The sequence below is a fragment of the Rhopilema esculentum genome, chromosome 19 (assembly GCF_057945365.1).
Source record: "Rhopilema esculentum isolate cy_ngs chromosome 19, ASM5794536v1, whole genome shotgun sequence".
NCBI classification, from domain to species: Eukaryota; Metazoa; Cnidaria; class Scyphozoa; order Rhizostomeae; family Rhizostomatidae; genus Rhopilema; species Rhopilema esculentum.
This window is the reverse complement of record NC_142833.1, coordinates 6,069,529-6,090,028: the sequence shown is the minus strand read 5'-3', so window position 1 is coordinate 6,090,028 and position 20,500 is coordinate 6,069,529. Positions and strand designations below refer to the sequence as shown.

Genomic DNA, 20,500 nt, shown 5'->3' with positions numbered 1-20,500 from the left:
CTGCTCTATCCTCTTTATGATTTTGCTTTTTACTATTTTTTCCAATCTTCCCTTGATAGATCTGAAATTTGTTTTTCTGAGTATTTTATATTTACTTCAATCAAGTCATTCATTTTTTCATCATACCAACAATTTCTTAGGTTAAGGGGCTTTTGTTCTTGGTATACTTGTTTTGTTAAACGTGTTTCTTTCATGTTTATTAGTTTATGTAGATACAATAGTCTTCTTAGTTTTATTCGATAAACCATTGGCATAAGTCCACATTCATATAGTAAGCCTTGATAGGGTGTTGATTTTGGTATTGAGGTGGTTAGGGTTATCGCATCTTTTTGTATATTTTCAAGGATTTTTAAAATTTTTTTGTTCATATTAGTCCATGTTTCACACCCATATAAGATTTTAGGGATAAGTACACTTTCAATTAATTCTATGCTTATTTCCATGCTTTGTTTTTTGAATGCTGATTGGCTGATTAAGAATTTGATTTCATTAATGATTGCCTTTGCTGAATTTTTCCTGCTATTAATGCATTCCTCTACTGTTCCTCTGTTATTTTTTATATCTCCTAGGTATTTATATTTGCTCACCTCTTTTTGGGTTGCCTCAGTTAGCCTTAGTTTCTTACCTCGATCTCTACTCTGTTTGTTTCTAAAATTCATTATCATTCTTTCACTATTATCAAGGTTAACATTTAGTAGATTTTGTTTTTGAAATTCTTCTGCTATGTTCAACATTTGTTGTATTTTCTCTTTTGAAATAGATGCAAACATAATATCATCTTGATACAAAAGAGGTGGGATAACCATCCTTCCATATCGTAGTTTCTTTTTACTTATAGGTTCCATTCCTTTATCAATGACTTGAAAGGACATTTTGAATATTTAGCCGAATGTTTTCGCCGATGGAGAGTGATGGGAGGTTAAATAAGCCGCGGAGGTTTTTAAAGTCTCTCAAAAATATCGGAAAAGTAAAAGGCCCGTAGAGGTTAGCCTCAGGGATGCTACGCAGACTACGAAAACAAGATGTCAACATATTCCGTATTAAAATATTCATTAAAATGTTTCCTGGAGCCACAATTGGACATATGCATTCTTATCTGGAACAAACAATCAAATTGAGCCCAGATGGTGTTATAATTCTATGTGGGACTAATAATTTAAAGAAAGAACCTCCAGATCTTGCTGCAAACAAACTGATCGACCTCGCGAAAGCAACTAGGCGAAAGGTCCGACAGGTGGCTGTCTCAAGTATCCTATACAGAGGAGACTCAGAAAAACTAGAAATGAAAAGACGGCAAGTCAATCGACTGGTTGAAATTGGGCTCACTGGCGTTTGAACTGGGACTGCATTTTAACTTTCGTGGAGGAAACATCTTAATTAATTCTTTCAATGAAATTTGACTAGGGTTCGGGGTTTCAGATTTTATAACCGCCAATGTCCCCAGTGGTGGCGCCAGAAATCTTCCGACAGAGGGGTTGGAGCTTCCGACAGGGGGGCTAAAATGACTAAAATAAGCAGTTTTCGTACGTTATTTTGTCAAATTTGCTCCGAAAATAACTTAAAATTTCCTCCGATGAGGGAGGGGGGCTAGATGCTTCCGACGGAGGGGCTGTGGCCCCCCTAGCCCTCTGCACCAATTTGAACAACTTTTCTTAACATGGCTGATTCACTCAAAGTTAGCATACTACTCGGAGGAATATTAGTGGCATTGATCTGTTTGAAAAGTTTATTAGCAGTGGCAAGGTCTGTAAACCAGTTGGTGGTGTTTTCCTTTTTATCCAGAGCGGAGCAATGTGAACGCTTCATGGTTTTCATGCCGTTTTCAAATGTATCCGGAGCAGTGTGAACAGGTAAAACGGATCGATACTAAAACGGATAAAAATGAATACGTAGCAATGTGAACATAGCCTAAATGGGCAGTTAATTTCACCCACAAAATTGTTTCCTGCTAAGGAGACCTCAGAAACACGTGAAAGACCACCAATAACGTTTTAAACAAGAAATTCAAAACCACTCACATTTCGTCCATAAACATCGACGGGAAGCACATCTCTAACAGTGCTGACATAGCAGAATCTATGAATAACTACTTCTGTCCCATCGGAGAGACACTTAGTGACAAAATCCCCATAGCAAAATACCCTCTTCTTGAGAATGATTATGATGTAAATCCACAAAAAACCAAATTTAAGTTCCACGTTACTGACACCCTCCAGTTAGGTAACGTTTCTGGCAAATTCAAAACCTCAAAGGGTTGTGGTACTGATGGCATTTATAGCTGTTTCCTGAATATTGCCTTTCCGGTTATCTCAGAATCTTTTTGCGATTTTTTCAATCTTTCAATTGCTACTGGTTGTTTTCCTGATAGCTGGAAAATTGCCAAAGTAGCCCCAATTTTTTAAAAATGGTCAACCTAACGATCGATCTAACTACCGACCTATATTTGTCCTGCCTGTTTTAGCCAGGGTATTTGAAAACTTATCTTTCACCAGCTGTACGATTATTTGGACAAACAAACAATCTATCTTCAAACCTATCTGGCTTCAGAGCTCTTCATTCTGTTGTCACTTGCCTTCTTAACAACACAGATGACTTGTATGTGAACATGGACAATGGCAGATACACTGCAAATAATTTCATTGATCTCAAAAGAGCATTTGACACTGTAGACCATGACATTTCACTTGCGAAGTTGAGGAAGTTTGGTGTTGAAAACCTAGAACTTACTTGGTTTACGTCATATCTAACCACTAGAAAGCAATTCTGCAAAGTAAATGGGGTATGTTCTAAAACCAAAGATATTCACTGTGGAGTCCCTCAGGGTTCATGTCTTGGCCCTCTATTGTTTCTGATTTATATCAATGATCTTCCCTTCTTTCTGAAAAAAAGTAGAGTGACAATGTACGCCGACGACACAAGTATTTCTTACTCTTCTTCGAGCTTAGCAGATATAAATCAAACTCTAAACAGTGAACTGAACGATTTGAGGCAATGGTTGCAAGGTAATAAACTTTATCTGAACGTTCTAAAAATACAAGCTCTGATTATAGGCTCCCAGCCCAAAATTAAGAAAATTACAGATAAAACAGTTGATCATCCACAGTTTCTTTTGGTGACTCTCAAGTTGAAAATGTTGACCGAACAAAGTATCTGGGTGTGATAATCGATAGAAGCTTGATTTGGGAAGAACACGTTAACAGTCCCGTACCAAACTTTCTCGTGCAATCGGATTCTTGAAATATTCCAGAAAATTTTTACCTCAAAACACGTTGAGTAAAATGTGTTGAGGGTATCGTCGAGCCCCATCTTTGGTTTTGCTGTTCGGTATGGGGGTGCTGTGGGGTGACTAAACTGCAATCGTTGCAAAAGCTGCAGAATCGAGCAGCTAGAATTGTAGTTAAAAGCAGAGTTGATGCGCCTGCTATGCCACTGATTCGCAGTTTGGGTTGGCCAACTTTAGATGACATTATTAGAAGCGAAACAGCTAGAACAAGGTACAAGTCGTTAAATGGGCTCGTCCCAGAGTACCTTTCCAACCTGTTCGAAAAAAAATTTGACTCAAAATGTTAGAAAACAAGCAATGATGGAAAACAAACAATGGACAGAGAGCTATTTCTCTTCGTGGACCTAAGCTTTGGAACCAACTTGAACCTGATGCCAAACAGGCACCTTCCCTAGCCACCTTTAAGAGAAGAATAAAAAAGTAACTATGAACGACCATTCCTATTTCGTAGTATCTACCTTCTTACTTATTAATGTTTTTGTCACGGCCCCCTGAAAAGCATGGACTGACGGGGCTACCGTGCCTAAATGATTGAAAATGTAAATGTAAAAATTTAATGTAATGCTAAGGGGATTCGGGGGGACTGAGCCTCTCTTGTTAATGCCTAAAATTAGCCAATTTCTACTTTTGCTATTGTTTTAGCAACTTTATGTGCACGAGCCCCCCTTGTTAGTTTCATAGTGATACGCCACTGGTTAGCCTGCGCGCAGCGGTCAGCTCCAATCATATAGAAACGCCGAAGGCGCTAGAAGTCTCAGTAGTGCGCAGTGCGCAGTGAGGCAAAGGTTGTTTTGGCGGCCATTTTAAAAATGAATTACGAAGGCTCAATACCTCGAAGGGTCGAATTTGACAAAAACAAGGATTGACGTCGTTTACTTTCCGTTCGAACATCAAAATGAAACTTGGTGAGTGACCTTATAGTGTACATTAATTTGTCAATTTCTCTCAATACTAGATATACAGGGCGCCATTCTCTGTTTCCAAGCATGTACAGCTGTGGTGTTTTATCGAAGCTGGTCTTATCGAAATTCCAAGCACTTAAACTTTCATGTTGTTTGTGCAGTTATGCACCGAATTACGCCGATTTCAAAATTTAGCTTTTCCTGTACTTTTCAATTGAATTTTCCGCTGCTCTTTGGAGAGATTTTTTGTAACTGTTTTTTACTTGAGTGGGGCTGGTCCAGTTTGCCATAGTAAAAAAACATGGCAAATTCACACTCGAGTTTTTTGCAGTTGCTGGTTGCACACTTAACTAATTAGCACACAAAGGCTGGAGGGTAAAATGTTGTTGGGCAACATTAAATTTCTCTAATCTTAAGAGCATGGCAATTCTCGACAAGATCTTGTGTGTGCAACGGCAATTGAAATGTATACATGTGTACAAGCCTCCTGGCATAGTATGCAATGGGTGCACACTATCCAGTCTGCAGAGTGTGGCATGTGCAAAAACGGGTACTGGAAAAATTTTAGGGACCACCATTTTTTGAAACATGTTTTCCTATCTTGGTCTAAACAACATTTTCTTTAAAATTTTGAAATGCTGATGAATTGGGACTTAAGTATTCATAAAACAACTTTAACTTCAAGTGTTGGTCAGCATCAGAATCATCTGATTGTCACAAGTTGAAAAAGTTGCTGTCTATAACTAAATTTGAGAACATGTACCACTTTTGCTATGTGCATATTGTGAGCAGATTGAGTTTCCCTATAGATGATACTCTCCTAATTTGAAAAGGTCTGGCATGCAAATACATTGAATGAAATATGAGGCACAGCTTTCTCAGGGTTGCTTTTAAGGTGAAAATTTTTAAGGGCCACACCCTATAGATTACCGCAGAATGGCCCTGAAGTCATCTCCTATCTCAGTATTTTGATTTGATATTTTGAAATGACCTATGCTCGCCCTAAATCCATCGATGCCCAGATAATCTAACTAGCATATTCCACTTCTCTGAGAAACTAGAGTCTTGGTTTATTCTCAATTTCCTAAGCAAGGGCTTGTAAGAAGAGGCCTTGCCGGTTACTGAAAAGGGTTATAAAAAGGTCCGAATCAAAGAAAGTAAGATTATTTGGGAAGCTAAAAGTAGCTGGCTTGTGCTCAAGCATGATTATAGAGCCAAGAATTTACTCTGTAAGGATAATTCTGTGGCCTGAATTATGTTAAAATCAACTTACTGAGTGAACTTTTTAAGGGTTACCTTTCAATCCCACACCCCCACTTAGAAGTTTGACTATCTACAAGGGAGAGGGGTCAAAATAATTGAAATTTAATCATACAAAATATATGATAGATCCAATTTTGTGAAATGCTTGAAAGCGCTTTTGCAGAAATAATTTCATTGCACTCATTGTGAGACAAATTGACAAATACTTTGCCCATTAGAAGCTTATTGCAAACATTGGATCAAAACTGAACAGTGTACACACATTGCACACTTTGTCAGCACTCTTGCACACATTTATATTTGCTCTTGCACACATTTATATTTGCTCTTGCACAGACAAGATCTTGTCGAGATCTGCCACGCTCTGCAGACTGGCACACTATTAAATTTTGGTCGAATGTGTGCAGCAAGCTTCAATGAGCAAAATGCAGCCTAAGCCAATATCACAACCAATATGCAGAGCATGGTGATTGCCTACCCAGGCTACAGACATGATATTGTTAAGGGTGACCCTAACAGCTAGCTTTATTCCATGTACTGCATGGCCTTTGAGCTAGCAGGGGCTATAGCCCCCCCCTCACTTTTTTGCAAAAATGAGTTAGAAAATTTTTGGAAAGCTCCAACAGTTGTAGTAGCCCAGGGTGGAATCCATGTAAAGCTCATGCCGGATATACACCAAAAAAATAATTATAGAAATAGAATTGGAAATAGTTAGTTTATGCCGATTACATCTGGGGGTAAGCTACATAGATTCCCCACTGGGCATGGACAGTTCTGGCCCACTTTGCACCCTTAGGCAACTTCCTTGCACCTGCACTCATGGTGCAGGACTGTTGGCACACCCAGTATCTTGTCAAAAACTGCCTTATTCTGCATATAGATATCATGATATACCAATACATGTAAAGCATTTGTTGCTGCTAAAGAGCTTTGGGGCATTTCAGAAAATTTTAACTAGGTCACTTATATTATTTGTTTATAGGCCTAAAATTTATTGTTTGACCCCCCTGTCAACATATCTATAGAAAGTGCAACAGGGGTATACAAATGAGGGTGTAAACCCTGTAAAGTTTCACTCATCCAGTTTATTCTTACACAATTCGATCCACAGAATGAGGTTTATTGAGTTAATTTTTGACCCTATAATAACAGGTTTTTGTTTACTAATGCATTTTGTAAAAGCAGGATCACACAAAGATTTTATCAGTTGGATTTTAAGGGTGGAAAACTTGCACATACCAATATTTTTTAAGGAAGTTTAAATATCAAAGAGCAGTCTCAAATCTTTTTGATGGCACCTCATGAAGTTCTTGCTTTTCATAGGCAGTAACCAAAATGGTAGAATCAGATCAAGAATATTGCCAACAGCTTTTGTGAGTTTCTATACAGGTACATGAAAAAGACAATTTGAAAAAAAACTTTTCCCGACTCTTTCTTTTTCCTTCACATTTCAGCACCACTCCACTCTTTGTGCTACCTGCTCAAAACCTTTAACCCTCTGGAACCTAGGGTGAGGCCTGGGATGTAGTAGCATCCTAGCATCCCTTTGCAGTTCATCATTGCTTATCAACATTTATAAGTAACACACTGATCTGCTTGACCTCAAGGTGGTTAGATATAAAATTGTTCGCAATAAGTAGTAATATTTTTGTGTTGGGATGTTCCGTAGGACACTTAAGAAAGCCAAAACAGGTATCCAGCTCAGAGCCCTTTGCTATTTACATAGATGCAATTTGTATCTGTTTACAGTTTAACATTATTTTTAAGATCAAATATTAAGTTTTAATGATTGATTTTTAAATGGCTTTGAAAAAAGCAAACATTTAGTAAACTAAAGCTTTTCGTCTGATATTCTTCAGAGTTTAAAACGACATGTCCGAGTTTCCTTTTACAGCATAGGGGAAATTTGATAGCTTGGACCAATGGCGCGGTGGCTCCAAATTAGCTAGAGAGGCACCCATATTTTTGACGCCCCTGGATAACTACTACGCCGAGCTGCTTTGTCAACTTTATCAGGGTCGACAAAAGTCATAGAAAGTTTGGGACCATTATGTTAAGATTTTTCAGGGGTTTCGTGAAGGCTGCCACCATGGTTGGCGACAAAATAGTATAGCATTCTAGGGACAGCGGAAAATTGCATCAAAAATATTTCATTTTGACTTGCGGAATATCCTGGGCAGTATTAATAAGCTTTCCTCTATTTTTATGCCAAATATCAAGATTGTTGAGGCACTTAGAAATAACCGGCCACCATTCGAGGCCGTACGGATAATTTTGAAAGTAAACTGACGGGAAATCCTGAGCAACATTTCATGAGATCTTCTTATCATTATGCCAAAAAAATAGTTATGGGCATTGATAAAGGACACCGCTATGGTTGGTGGCAAGAACAATTGAACAAATTGGATGTTTTGGACGGCCGAAAACTAGTCTTACAATATACGTTTAGACCCGAGGATGATCCTAAGAAATTTTCAAAAATTTTACTTTATTATAATGCCAAAATCTCAAGATTGTTCAAGGGCTTAGTAAAGCCACGGAAAATTTTGAAAGTACAGTTTTTCTAGCAATGGCCGAAAATTGCATCCGAAATGCGTACAAGATACTTAGATTAGGCCCGAAGGAGATTCTTGAGAATATTCATAAACTTATTTTCATAATTTTATCTCGGAGCTCTGAATTTGACCATGACATGGCCACAAAAAATTTTAGCAACATGCTTCACAATAAACGTAAGAATATCGACAGAATACTACTACTACTATATACTACTAAAAATACAAGCCTAATTTTCTTTGTAAAGTCAAGTTATATTTTATAAAATCTCATCATAAAAGCTTCCCATCGCAGATATGTCTCATATTAAACAACCTTGAGGTCAAGCAGATCAGCGTGTTACTTACATGATGTGTGGTAAGATGCTACTGCATCCTGAGCCCTATCCTATTTATAATTTGAGAAACAATAAGGAATTTTTGCTACTACAGATCCGAATATAGAGGGCAGCGTCTTTGGCTCTCTCAACCTTAGCACATAAGGAATGCTCAATCTATCAATGAGATTAAGAATGAAATTATAATGGAATTGCACTGACTGCACATGCAAATTATGTAGGACGTTCATACTACAACTTTTTGTATTTTTGGATTTTTGTAAGACTATCGTCACATTCATAGGTGGACTTCCGGGTTTTAAATAGCTCAGATTTTTATACCACTATGTTTTGAAATTTACTATGCACTTGAAATTTCATGTATTTAATCTTGTATGTATTTATTCAATATATTAGTTTCTACAGTTGGCTGGGATGAGACCTAGCTTACTTCACTGCAAATAGCTACGTAGCGCCAACTTTTAATAAATTGATTATTATTAATATTATAGGTTCCGGAGCGTCAAACGTTTTAACGATGGCAGAGAAGGTAGAATGGGGCTGAAGTGTAGAGGAGAAAAGAAGCAGACGAGGAAAAGATATATTCATATTGAAGTATGCATCTCTTCGAACTCAGCTTTTTCGAATTGTCTTTTTCATGTACGTTTGCTTTAAATTCGCTTTTTCAGAGCTGGATCGCCTTCGGAGTCCCTTGATTCCTGGTTACTAGGGGTTAGGGGTAGGCAGGTATGCAAAGTTCCCCTGGCCACCACGACACTTGTTGGAGAACGAAAATTTTGATAATTTCGTCAAAAGTCCGTGTTTTGGAGTTTGAGCATAAGGCTTATTTGAAAAGTCCGAATTTTCTACCTCACTCTTTTTCATGATAAAATCGAGAGTCATTGACTGCATTGAAAATATAGTCTGTAACAAACGCTTCTCTTACGTTTGTCTTAGCATCTGTAAACTTGTATGAAAAAGTTTAAAAAACTTCGGTCGACCATTATCTTTCAAGATTCTGGGATAGCTGCTGCATTCTAATAATTAAATTTGGTAACTAGACATTAAGCTGTGCAAATAGGAAAAAAGTTAAGCCGATGAATCCTTATATTAAAATCTCTGTACTAAACAAAACAATGCTGAAATTGACAACTGTTGATAAATTTTTATACACTTCTAGGTTGCCGAGAAGATCAGATTCAGTATAATGTATGGAGCTGCTGTGAATTGGCACAAACAATAAATATAATGGTGAGAATGCTTGTTTTATAGTATGTTATTATAGGAACTCTTTAAGCCCTCATTGAAGCCCGTTACGCAGACAGCCTACGACTCCTGGCGTTCAATAGTAAGGTTAGCCTTGGCAAGATGAAAAGATGTGCCTCTGAGTGGGTCATGAGATCAAAGGAAGCTTTCGCTGCTACAGATTGTGGTGAATAACTTTGACTCCTCTGTGACCCTCTATTATCAAGGCTAGCCTTAAATAGAAATGAGGTAGAAGCTCTCTCCTTTTTATGGGGTAGAGTCTCAAGGGAAATTTTTTGTGAAGATTGAACTTTTCGAGGTTTTTCGCTCATCCTGGTTCCCAGATTTTTTCAAAATGACTAGGATCGTTTTCTCGAACTATGCGTAGAAACTCATCCAACATATCTCAAATAGTGTCGCGAACAAAATTAATGCATTTTAGGATGTTTTGAGCAAAATAACAGGCTGCATCCTTGTAATGAACATTTTAGATAAACCTCGCACTGTGCAAATATTCAGAACTCTAAAAAAACAAATAGAAAGAAAGAATGCTGATTAAACGTTGTCTTAAAATATCTGCACTGAACAAAACGATGCTTAGGTTGAAAACTGATGGTTTGTTGTTATGCTCATTTCATCTAGGTATCTTAGAAGATCACCTTCAGTGGAATGATTATTGATGCAGCAGAATTTGAACCAACAAACATACGATGGTGAGTGTGCTTGTTTTGTTTTGAATTTTTGAAAAATGACTGGGATCTTTTTTTCGAAATATGATCATGTAACGAAATTCACCCAAAACACCTCAAATAGTGTGGCGAACGTAAATTAAGACATTTAAAGCTGATGACAATTTTTAATTCTTTTGCATATCTGAATCACAGATTTTTTTTAAAATGACTAGGATCTTTTTCTAAATATCTGAGCTTGAAATTCATCAGAAACATATCAAACCGTGTCCTGAAGATAAATAAGGGTGGCTGCTTTGAGCAAGAAATATTTTGTCCAAAACTTCCCATTTTTTGAAGTTTTTTGCATATCCAGGGTCACAGGCTTTTTTAAAAGTAACTAGGATCCTTTTCTAAGTATATGAGCTTAAATTTCATCCAAGGCACCTCAAAAGATATCAGGATCGCAAATTAAGATCTTTCAGGTTGTTTCGAGCAAAAGATAATTTTTCCAAAAATTGCCATTTTTTGAAGTTTTTTGCATATCCAGGGTCACAGGCTTTTTCAAAAGTAGTTAGGATCTTTTTCTAAATATATGAGATTAAAATTCATCCAAGGCACCTCAAAAGATGTCAAGGTCGCAAATTAAGATCTTTCAGGTTGTTTCGAGCAAAAGATAATTTTTCCAAAAATTGCCATTTTTTGAAGTTTTTTGCATATCCAGGGTCACAGGCTTTTTCAAAAGTAGTTAGGATCTTTTTCTAAATATATGAGCTTAAAATTCATCCAAGGCACCTCAAAAGATGTCAAGGTCGTAAATTAAGATCTTTCAGGTTGTTTCGAGCAAAAGATAATTTTTCCAAAAATTGCCATTTTTTGAAGTTTTTTGCATATCCAGGGTCACAGGCTTTTTTAAAAGTAACTAGGATCCTTTTCTAAGTATATGAGCTTAAAATTCATCCAAGGCACCTCAAAAGATGTCAGGGTCGTAAATTAAGGTCTTTCAGGTTGTTTCGAGCAAAAGATAATTTTTCCAAAAATTGCCATTTTTTGAAGTCATATTTGCATATCCAGGGCCAAAGGCTTTTTCAAAAGTAACTAGGATCTTTTTCTAAATATATGAGCTTAAATTTCATCCAAGGCACCTCAAAAGATGTCAAGGTCGTAAATTAAGATCTTTCAGGTTGTTTAGAGCAAAAGATAATGTTTCCAAAAATTGCCATTTTTTGAAGTTTTTTGCATATCCAGGGCCACAGGCTTTTTCAAAAGTAGTTAGGATCTTTTTCTAAATATTCGAGCTTAAAATTCATCCAAGGCACCTCAAAAGATGTCAAGGTCGTAAATTAAGATCTTTCAGGTTGTTTCGAGCAAAAGATAATTTTTCCAAAAATTGCCATTTTTTGAAGTTTTATTTGCATATCCAGGGCCACAGGCTTTTTCAAAAGTAGTTAGGATCTTTTTCTAAATATATGAGCTTAAAATTCATCCAAGGCACCTCAAAAGATGTCAGGATCGTAAATTAAGGTCTTTCAGGTTGTTTCGAGCAAAAGATAATTTTTCCAAAAATTGCCATTTTTTGAAGTTTTTTGCATATCCAGGGTCACAGGCTTTTTCAAAAGTAGTTAGGATCTTTTTCTAAATATATGAGCATAAAATTCATCCAAGGCACCTCAAAAGATGTCAGGATCGTAAATTAAGGTCTTTCAGGTTGTTTCGAGCAAAAGATAATTTTTCCAAAAATTGCCATTTTTTGAAGTTTTTTGCATATCCAGGGTCGCAGGCTTTTTCAAAAGTAGTTAGGATCTTTTTCTAAATATTCGAGCTTAAAATTCATCCAAGGCACCTCAAAAGATGTCAAGGTCGTAAATTAAGATCTTTCAGGTTGTTTCGAGCAAAAGATAATTTTTCCAAAAATTGCCATTTTTTGAAGTTTTTTGCATATCCAGGGTCACAGGCTTTTTCAAAAGTAGTTAGGATCTTTTTCTAAATATTCGAGCTTAAAATTCATCCAAGGCACCTCAAAAGATGTCAAGGTCGTAAATTAAGGTCTTTCAGGTTGTTTCGAGCAAAAGATAATTTTTCCAAAAATTGCCATTTTTTGAAGTTTTATTTGCATATCCAGGGTCACAGGCTTTTTCAAAAGTAGTTAGGATCTTTTTCTAAATATATGAGCTTAAAATTCATCCAAGGCACCTCAAAAGATGTCAGGATCGTAAATTAAGGTCTTTCAGGTTGTTTCGAGCAAAAGATAATTTTTCCAAAAATTGCCATTTTTTGAAGTCATATTTGCATATCAAGGGTCACAGGCTTTTTAAAGTAACTAGGATCTTTTTCTAAATATATTAGCTTAAAATTCATCCAAGGCACCTCAAAAGATGTCAGGATCGTAAATTAAGATCTTTCAGGTTGTTTCGAGCAAAAGATAATTTTTCCAAAAATTGCCATTTTTTGAAGTTTTTTGCATATCCAGGGTCACAGGCTTTTTCAAAAGTAGTTAGGATCTTTTTCTAAATATATGAGCTTAAAATTCATCCAAGGCACCTCAAAGATGTCAGGGTCGTAAATTAAGGTCTTTCAGGTTGTTTCGAGCAAAAGATAATTTTTCCAAAAATTGCCATTTTTTGAAGTCATATTTGCATATCCAGGGTCACAGGCTTTTTAAAGTAACTAGGATCTTTTTCTAAATATATTAGCTTAAAATTCATCCAAGGCACCTCAAAAGATGTCAGGATCGTAAATTAAGATCTTTCAGGTTGTTTCGAGCAAAAGATAATTTTTCCAAAAATTGCCATTTTTTGAAGTTTTTTGCATATCGAGGGTCACAGGCTTTTTTAAAAGTAACTAGGATCCTTTTCTAAGTATATGAGCTTAAAATTCATCCAAGGCACCTCAAAAGATGTCAGGATCGCAAATTAAGATCTTTCAGGTTGTTTCGAGATTTTTCCAAAAATTGCCATTTTTTGAAGTTTTTTGCATATCCAGGGTCACAGGCTTTTTTAAAAGTAACTAGGATCTTTTTCTAAATATGAGCTTAAAATTCATCCAAGGCACCTCAAAAGATGTCAAGGTCGTAAATTAAGATCTTTCAGGTTGTTTCGAGCAAAAGATAATTTTTCCAAAAATTGCCATTTTTTGAAGTTTTTTGCATATCCAGGGTCACAGGCTTTTTCAAAAGTAACTAGGATCTTTTTCTAAGTATATGAGCTTAAAATTCATCTAAGGCACCTCAAAAGATATCACGATCACAAATTAAGGTCTTTCAGGTTGTTTCGAGCAAAAGATAATTTTTCCAAAAATTGCCATTTTTTGAAATTTTTTGCATATCCAGGGTCACAGGCTTTTTCAAAAGTAACTAGGATCTTTTTCTAAGTATATGAGCTTAAAATTCATCTAAGGCACCTCAAAAGATATCACGATCACAAATTAAGGTCTTTCAGGTTGTTTCGAGCAAAAGATAATTTTTCCAAAAATTGCCATTTTTTGAAGTTTTTTGCATATCCAGGGTCACAGGCTTTTTCAAAAGTAGTTAGGATCTTTTTCTAAATATATGAGCTTAAAATTCATCCAAGGCACCTCAAAGATGTCAGGGTCGTAAATTAAGGTCTTTCAGGTTGTTTCGAGCAAAAGATAATTTTTCCAAAAATTGCCATTTTTTGAAGTCATATTTGCATATCCAGGGTCACAGGCTTTTTAAAGTAACTAGGATCTTTTTCTAAATATATTAGCTTAAAATTCATCCAAGGCACCTCAAAAGATGTCAGGATCGTAAATTAAGATCTTTCAGGTTGTTTCGAGCAAAAGATAATTTTTCCAAAAATTGCCATTTTTTGAAGTTTTTTGCATATCGAGGGTCACAGGCTTTTTTAAAAGTAACTAGGATCCTTTTCTAAGTATATGAGCTTAAAATTCATCCAAGGCACCTCAAAAGATGTCAGGATCGCAAATTAAGATCTTTCAGGTTGTTTCGAGATTTTTCCAAAAATTGCCATTTTTTGAAGTTTTTTGCATATCCAGGGTCACAGGCTTTTTTAAAAGTAACTAGGATCTTTTTCTAAATATGAGCTTAAAATTCATCCAAGGCACCTCAAAAGATGTCAAGGTCGTAAATTAAGATCTTTCAGGTTGTTTCGAGCAAAAGATAATTTTTCCAAAAATTGCCATTTTTTGAAGTTTTTTGCATATCCAGGGTCACAGGCTTTTTCAAAAGTAACTAGGATCTTTTTCTAAGTATATGAGCTTAAAATTCATCTAAGGCACCTCAAAAGATATCACGATCACAAATTAAGGTCTTTCAGGTTGTTTCGAGCAAAAGATAATTTTTCCAAAAATTGCCATTTTTTGAAATTTTTTGCATATCCAGGGTCACAGGCTTTTTCAAAAGTAACTAGGATCTTTTTCTAAGTATATGAGCTTAAAATTCATCTAAGGCACCTCAAAAGATATCACGATCACAAATTAAGGTCTTTCAGGTTGTTTCGAGCAAAAGATAATTTTTCCAAAAATTGCCATTTTTTGAAGTTTTTTGCATATCCAGGGTCACAGGCTTTTTCAAAAGTAGTTAGGATCTTTTTCTAAATATATGAGCTTAAAATTCATCCAAGGCACCTCAAAGATGTCAGGGTCGTAAATTAAGGTCTTTCAGGTTGTTTCGAGCAAAAGATAATTTTTCCAAAAATTGCCATTTTTTGAAGTCATATTTGCATATCCAGGGTCACAGGCTTTTTAAAGTAACTAGGATCTTTTTCTAAATATATTAGCTTAAAATTCATCCAAGGCACCTCAAAAGATGTCAGGATCGTAAATTTAGATCTTTCAGGTTGTTTCGAGCAAAAGATAATTTTTCCAAAAATTGCCATTTTTTGAAGTTTTTTGCATATCGAGGGTCACAGGCTTTTTTAAAAGTAACTAGGATCCTTTTCTAAGTATATGAGCTTAAAATTCATCCAAGGCACCTCAAAAGATGTCAGGATCGCAAATTAAGATCTTTCAGGTTGTTTCGAGCAAAAGATAATTTTTCCAAAAATTGCCATTTTTTGAAGTTTTTTGCATATCCAGGGTCACAGGCTTTTTTAAAAGTAACTAGGATCTTTTTCTAAATATGAGCTTAAAATTCATCCAAGGCACCTCAAAAGATGTCAAGGTCGTAAAATAAGATCTTTCAGGTTGTTTCGAGCAAAAGATAATTTTTCCAAAAATTGCCATTTTTTGAAGTTTTTTGCATATCCAGGGTCACAGGCTTTTTTAAAAGTAACTAGGATCTTTTTCTAAATATGAGCTTAAAATTCATCCAAGGCACCTCAAAGATGTCAGGGTCGTAAATTAAGGTCTTTCAGGTTGTTTCGAGCAAAAGATAATTTTTCCAAAAATTGCCATTTTTTGAAGTCATATTTGCATATCCAGGGTCACAGGCTTTTTAAAGTAACTAGGATCTTTTTCTAAATATATTAGCTTAAAATTCATCCAAGGCACCTCAAAAGATGTCAGGATCGTAAATTAAGATCTTTCAGGTTGTTTCGAGCAAAAGATAATTTTTCCAAAAATTGCCATTTTTTGAAGTTTTTTGCATATCGAGGGTCACAGGCTTTTTTAAAAGTAACTAGGATCCTTTTCTAAGTATATGAGCTTAAAATTCATCCAAGGCACCTCAAAAGATGTCAGGATCGCAAATTAAGATCTTTCAGGTTGTTTCGAGATTTTTCCAAAAATTGCCATTTTTTGAAGTTTTTTGCATATCCAGGGTCACAGGCTTTTTTAAAAGTAACTAGGATCTTTTTCTAAATATGAGCTTAAAATTCATCCAAGGCACCTCAAAAGATGTCAAGGTCGTAAATTAAGATCTTTCAGGTTGTTTCGAGCAAAAGATAATTTTTCCAAAAATTGCCATTTTTTGAAGTTTTTTGCATATCCAGGGTCACAGGCTTTTTCAAAAGTAACTAGGATCTTTTTCTAAGTATATGAGCTTAAAATTCATCTAAGGCACCTCAAAAGATATCACGATCACAAATTAAGGTCTTTCAGGTTGTTTCGAGCAAAAGATAATTTTTCCAAAAATTGCCATTTTTTGAAATTTTTTGCATATCCAGGGTCACAGGCTTTTTCAAAAGTAACTAGGATCTTTTTCTAAGTATATGAGCTTAAAATTCATCTAAGGCACCTCAAAAGATATCACGATCACAAATTAAGGTCTTTCAGGTTGTTTCGAGCAAAAGATAATTTTTCCAAAAATTGCCATTTTTTGAAGTTTTTTGCATATCCAGGGTCACAGGCTTTTTCAAAAGTAGTTAGGATCTTTTTCTAAATATATGAGCTTAAAATTCATCCAAGGCACCTCAAAGATGTCAGGGTCGTAAATTAAGGTCTTTCAGGTTGTTTCGAGCAAAAGATAATTTTTCCAAAAATTGCCATTTTTTGAAGTCATATTTGCATATCCAGGGTCACAGGCTTTTTAAAGTAACTAGGATCTTTTTCTAAATATATTAGCTTAAAATTCATCCAAGGCACCTCAAAAGATGTCAGGATCGTAAATTTAGATCTTTCAGGTTGTTTCAAGCAAAAGATAATTTTTCCAAAAATTGCCATTTTTTGAAGTTTTTTGCATATCGAGGGTCACAGGCTTTTTTAAAAGTAACTAGGATCCTTTTCTAAGTATATGAGCTTAAAATTCATCCAAGGCACCTCAAAAGATGTCAGGATCGCAAATTAAGATCTTTCAGGTTGTTTCGAGCAAAAGATAATTTTTCCAAAAATTGCCATTTTTTGAAGTTTTTTGCATATCCAGGGTCACAGGCTTTTTTAAAAGTAACTAGGATCTTTTTCTAAATATGAGCTTAAAATTCATCCAAGGCACCTCAAAAGATGTCAAGGTCGTAAAATAAGATCTTTCAGGTTGTTTCGAGCAAAAGATAATTTTTCCAAAAATTGCCATTTTTTGAAGTTTTTTGCATATCCAGGGTCACAGGCTTTTTCAAAAGTAACTAGGATCTTTTTCTAAGTATATGAGCTTAAAATTCATCTAAGGCACCTCAAAAGATATCACGATCGCAAATTAAGGTCTTTCAGGTTGTTTCGAGCAAAATATATTTTTCCAAAATTGCAACTTTTTAAAGTTTTTTTGCATTTCCAGGGTCACAAATATTTCGATAAATGACTAGGATCTTTTTTTGAAAATGCGAGCTTGAAGTTTGTCCAAAACATCTCAAATTGTGTAGGTTGTTTCGAGCAAATTATATTTTTTCTTTAAATTAACAATTTTCAAAGTTTTTTTCATATCCAGGGTCACCAGGGGTGCCTACCCTAGAGGGGCGGCTACCCTGGAGGGGCTGCAAGGGCAGCTGCCCATCCTGCCCACTTGCCCTTAAATATTCACTCCTAAGAAAATACTAGAGAATCTTCTAGATAATTGATGAATAGATTAGCCACTCTCATTATGTATATTTCCATTAGAATTATAAAAAAATAGAAAAATTTCCCTTTCTTGCTGTCGGTGACGATAACAAGCTTCAAAAACCAACGGTTTCTTATTAGACACTAACTATTTTTTCCATCATCAGAACAAGGATGCTACGCTTATTTTATACCTTAATAAAAGAATTCTTGAAAAGATTCTTGTGGTTATTATTTGCCATTTTACACTCTCAATGATTACGCAACTATGGAGTATCGAAACTAAGCGGACAATCAAAGTTTTACTGACAGCCAATTTTTATTTGCCATGATTTTCGTAAAGCTATATTTTTATGAATTTCGATCTTGATTTTGTAGGGCTAAAAACACAGCAAAAAACAAGTGATTCTGCCATCGGTCAACATCTTTTAGACAACCCAGATTGTGCAAAACTCTATAATGACGACATGTTTCGGATAATTGGCAGAGCCCGGTCGTCGTTTCATCTAGCAGTTTTGGAATCAATCTACATACAGACGAAAAAGCCGCCATTGTGTAGACAGAAGGAGCTCGTTTTCTCTTTTGGACTCCAGTGGTAATTTTTCTTTAGGCACGCGGCACTGATTGGTCAACTATACCGGTCTGGTGCTTGCGATTTTCTGATTGGCCTATTTCGATCCACATCTGGGTATGTATTTTCCATCGTGTTCTTTTGGACCCTTATTCTGATATTTTGTACCCTGAGGGGTGACTGTCAGATGAAAAAGCTTTTAGTATGTTGCAAAATGTTTGCTTTTTTCAAAGAGAATGCCTTTTCAAAGCCATTTTCAAGTTCTGTACCGCCCAAAAATTGTTCACAAAAATTTCGAATAATGACAAGGCCTTTAAATACCCACTTGCATGAAGAATTTTGTCAACAATTTGCTCGATTCGATTATGGTAGTGGAAAAAATTCTACTGTTTGCCCTCAGCACCAACACTGCCCCTCCTGCCTTAATCTTATTTAAGCGCCCCTGAGAGTCAGAAAGTTTTTGGAAAATGTCTAGGGATTTTTCAAAATATATGAGCCTGAAATTCATCCAAAATACCTCAAATGATGTCGGCAACATAGTTTATGGAATTTTAGGTTGCTTTCAGTGAAATATTTTTTTAACTTTGACAATTTGTTTAGCTTTTTGTAGATCTGATTTCATAGTTTTTTTCAAAGTTCATCTTGTCTGTTTCTTTCAGATATCATTGGGAAACTCACGGAAAAGTCTTTAAATAACGGCAAAAAGGTATTTTATAGCATCACAAAGTTTTTAAAAAAAACAATATTTGTGTGTTTAGGTTGACATTTTCTAAAGATTTTTATTATTCGGGGTCACATAATTTTTGAAGAATGACTAGGATCCTTTTCTAAATATTTCAGCTTGAATTTCCCTTCAAGACATCTCAAATTGTGTTGTAAACATAATATATGCTGTTTTATTTGGTTTTGAGCCAACAAATATTTTTTCTAAAAAGTGACAATTTTTAAAGTTTTTTGCATAGCTGGGGTCACATATTATTTGACAAATGACTAGGATCTTTTTCTATAAATATGAGCTTGCAATTGTTCCAAATCACTTCAAATGTTGTCGGGATTGTAAATTAAGACATTTAGGATGTTTCGTGCGAAAACTTTTTTCCAAGATTCCCAATTTTTGAAGTTTTTTGCATATCTAGGGTGGCAGATTATTTTGAAAAACAGTAGCATCTTTTTCGAAACAAGTGAGCTTAAAGTCTGTCAAAACATCTCAAATTTTGTCATGAATATAGATTGACGTATTTTAGGTTGTTTGGAGCAACATATAACTTTTCAGAAAGTTGAATATTTGAAAAATGTCTAGGAATTTTTTCAAAATATCATCTCAAATTGTGTTGTGAACAGACAATAAGGTACTTTAGGTTTTTTCAAGCGAATAAAGTTTTATTTGAAAAATGACAATTTTGAAGCTTTTGCTTGTACAGAGTCACAGATTTTTATGAAAAATAACTCCAATTTTAAGTCGAGCTTGAAAATCATCCAACGCATCTCAAACAGTGTTCCAATCGTAAACAAACGGATTTAAGATTTATCAGCAAGAAACAGTTTAAAGGAAATGTACAATGCTTATTTCCTAAAAGGTAAGGATATCAAGTTTTGAAAACTTCATCTTTTTGTCGTGAAAAATTTCACTAAAAAAATCTTTATATAGTTAGAATTCGACCTTCAAAGAATCCTGCTTGGCGTCTGTCATTTCTAGAAAAAATAAAGATGGCTGAAAAATAAGAAAAAAAGTAATGTTATCATCTAAAGAATAATATAAAAATTGACTTTCGGAAATTCCGATTTTTCGCGGCACAATGTTCCTTGAAAACGTTACTGGAAATATTTGAATTGAACCTCTAGCAAGTCTGTATTGGCCTTTATCCTTCCTAAAATCAATATAACTGAAAGAAATGAACGAAAAAAGAACGATGTTTTTTTCACAAAAAAGTAAGGCTATAGGCTTTGGAAAATTTCAATTTTTGGCCAGAAAATCACCAGTGAAAAATTTACCATAAATGTTTGAATTGAACCTCTAGCAAGTCTGTATTGGCCCCTGTCCTTCCTAGAAGCAATAAAACAAACAGAAATGAGAGAAAAAAGAACGATGTTTTTTCACCAAAAAGTAAGGCTATAGGCTTTGGAAAATATCGATTTTTGGCCAGAAAATTACCAGCGAAAAATTTACGAAAAATGTTTGAATTGAACCTCTATTAAGTCTGTATTGGCCCCTGTCTTTCCTAAAATCAATATAACTGAAAGAAATGAACGAAAAAAGAACCATGTTTTTTCACAAAAAAGTAAGGCTATAGGCTTTGGAAAATTTCGATTTTT

At 35.2% G+C, this 20,500-nt stretch overlaps 1 long non-coding RNA gene across 1 annotated transcript; it reads left to right on the top strand.

Annotated features, from left to right (window-relative positions):
* The first annotated feature begins 3,788 nt into the window (after positions 1-3,788).
* On the top strand, positions 3,789-20,137 carry LOC135688549 (uncharacterized). The gene is made up of 6 exons (XR_016144909.1): positions 3,789-4,188; positions 8,833-8,935; positions 9,501-9,571; positions 10,208-10,278; positions 17,995-18,304; positions 18,847-20,137. It is a non-coding gene; the product is annotated as an uncharacterized LOC135688549 (long non-coding RNA).
* The last annotated feature ends 363 nt before the right edge of the window (positions 20,138-20,500 follow it).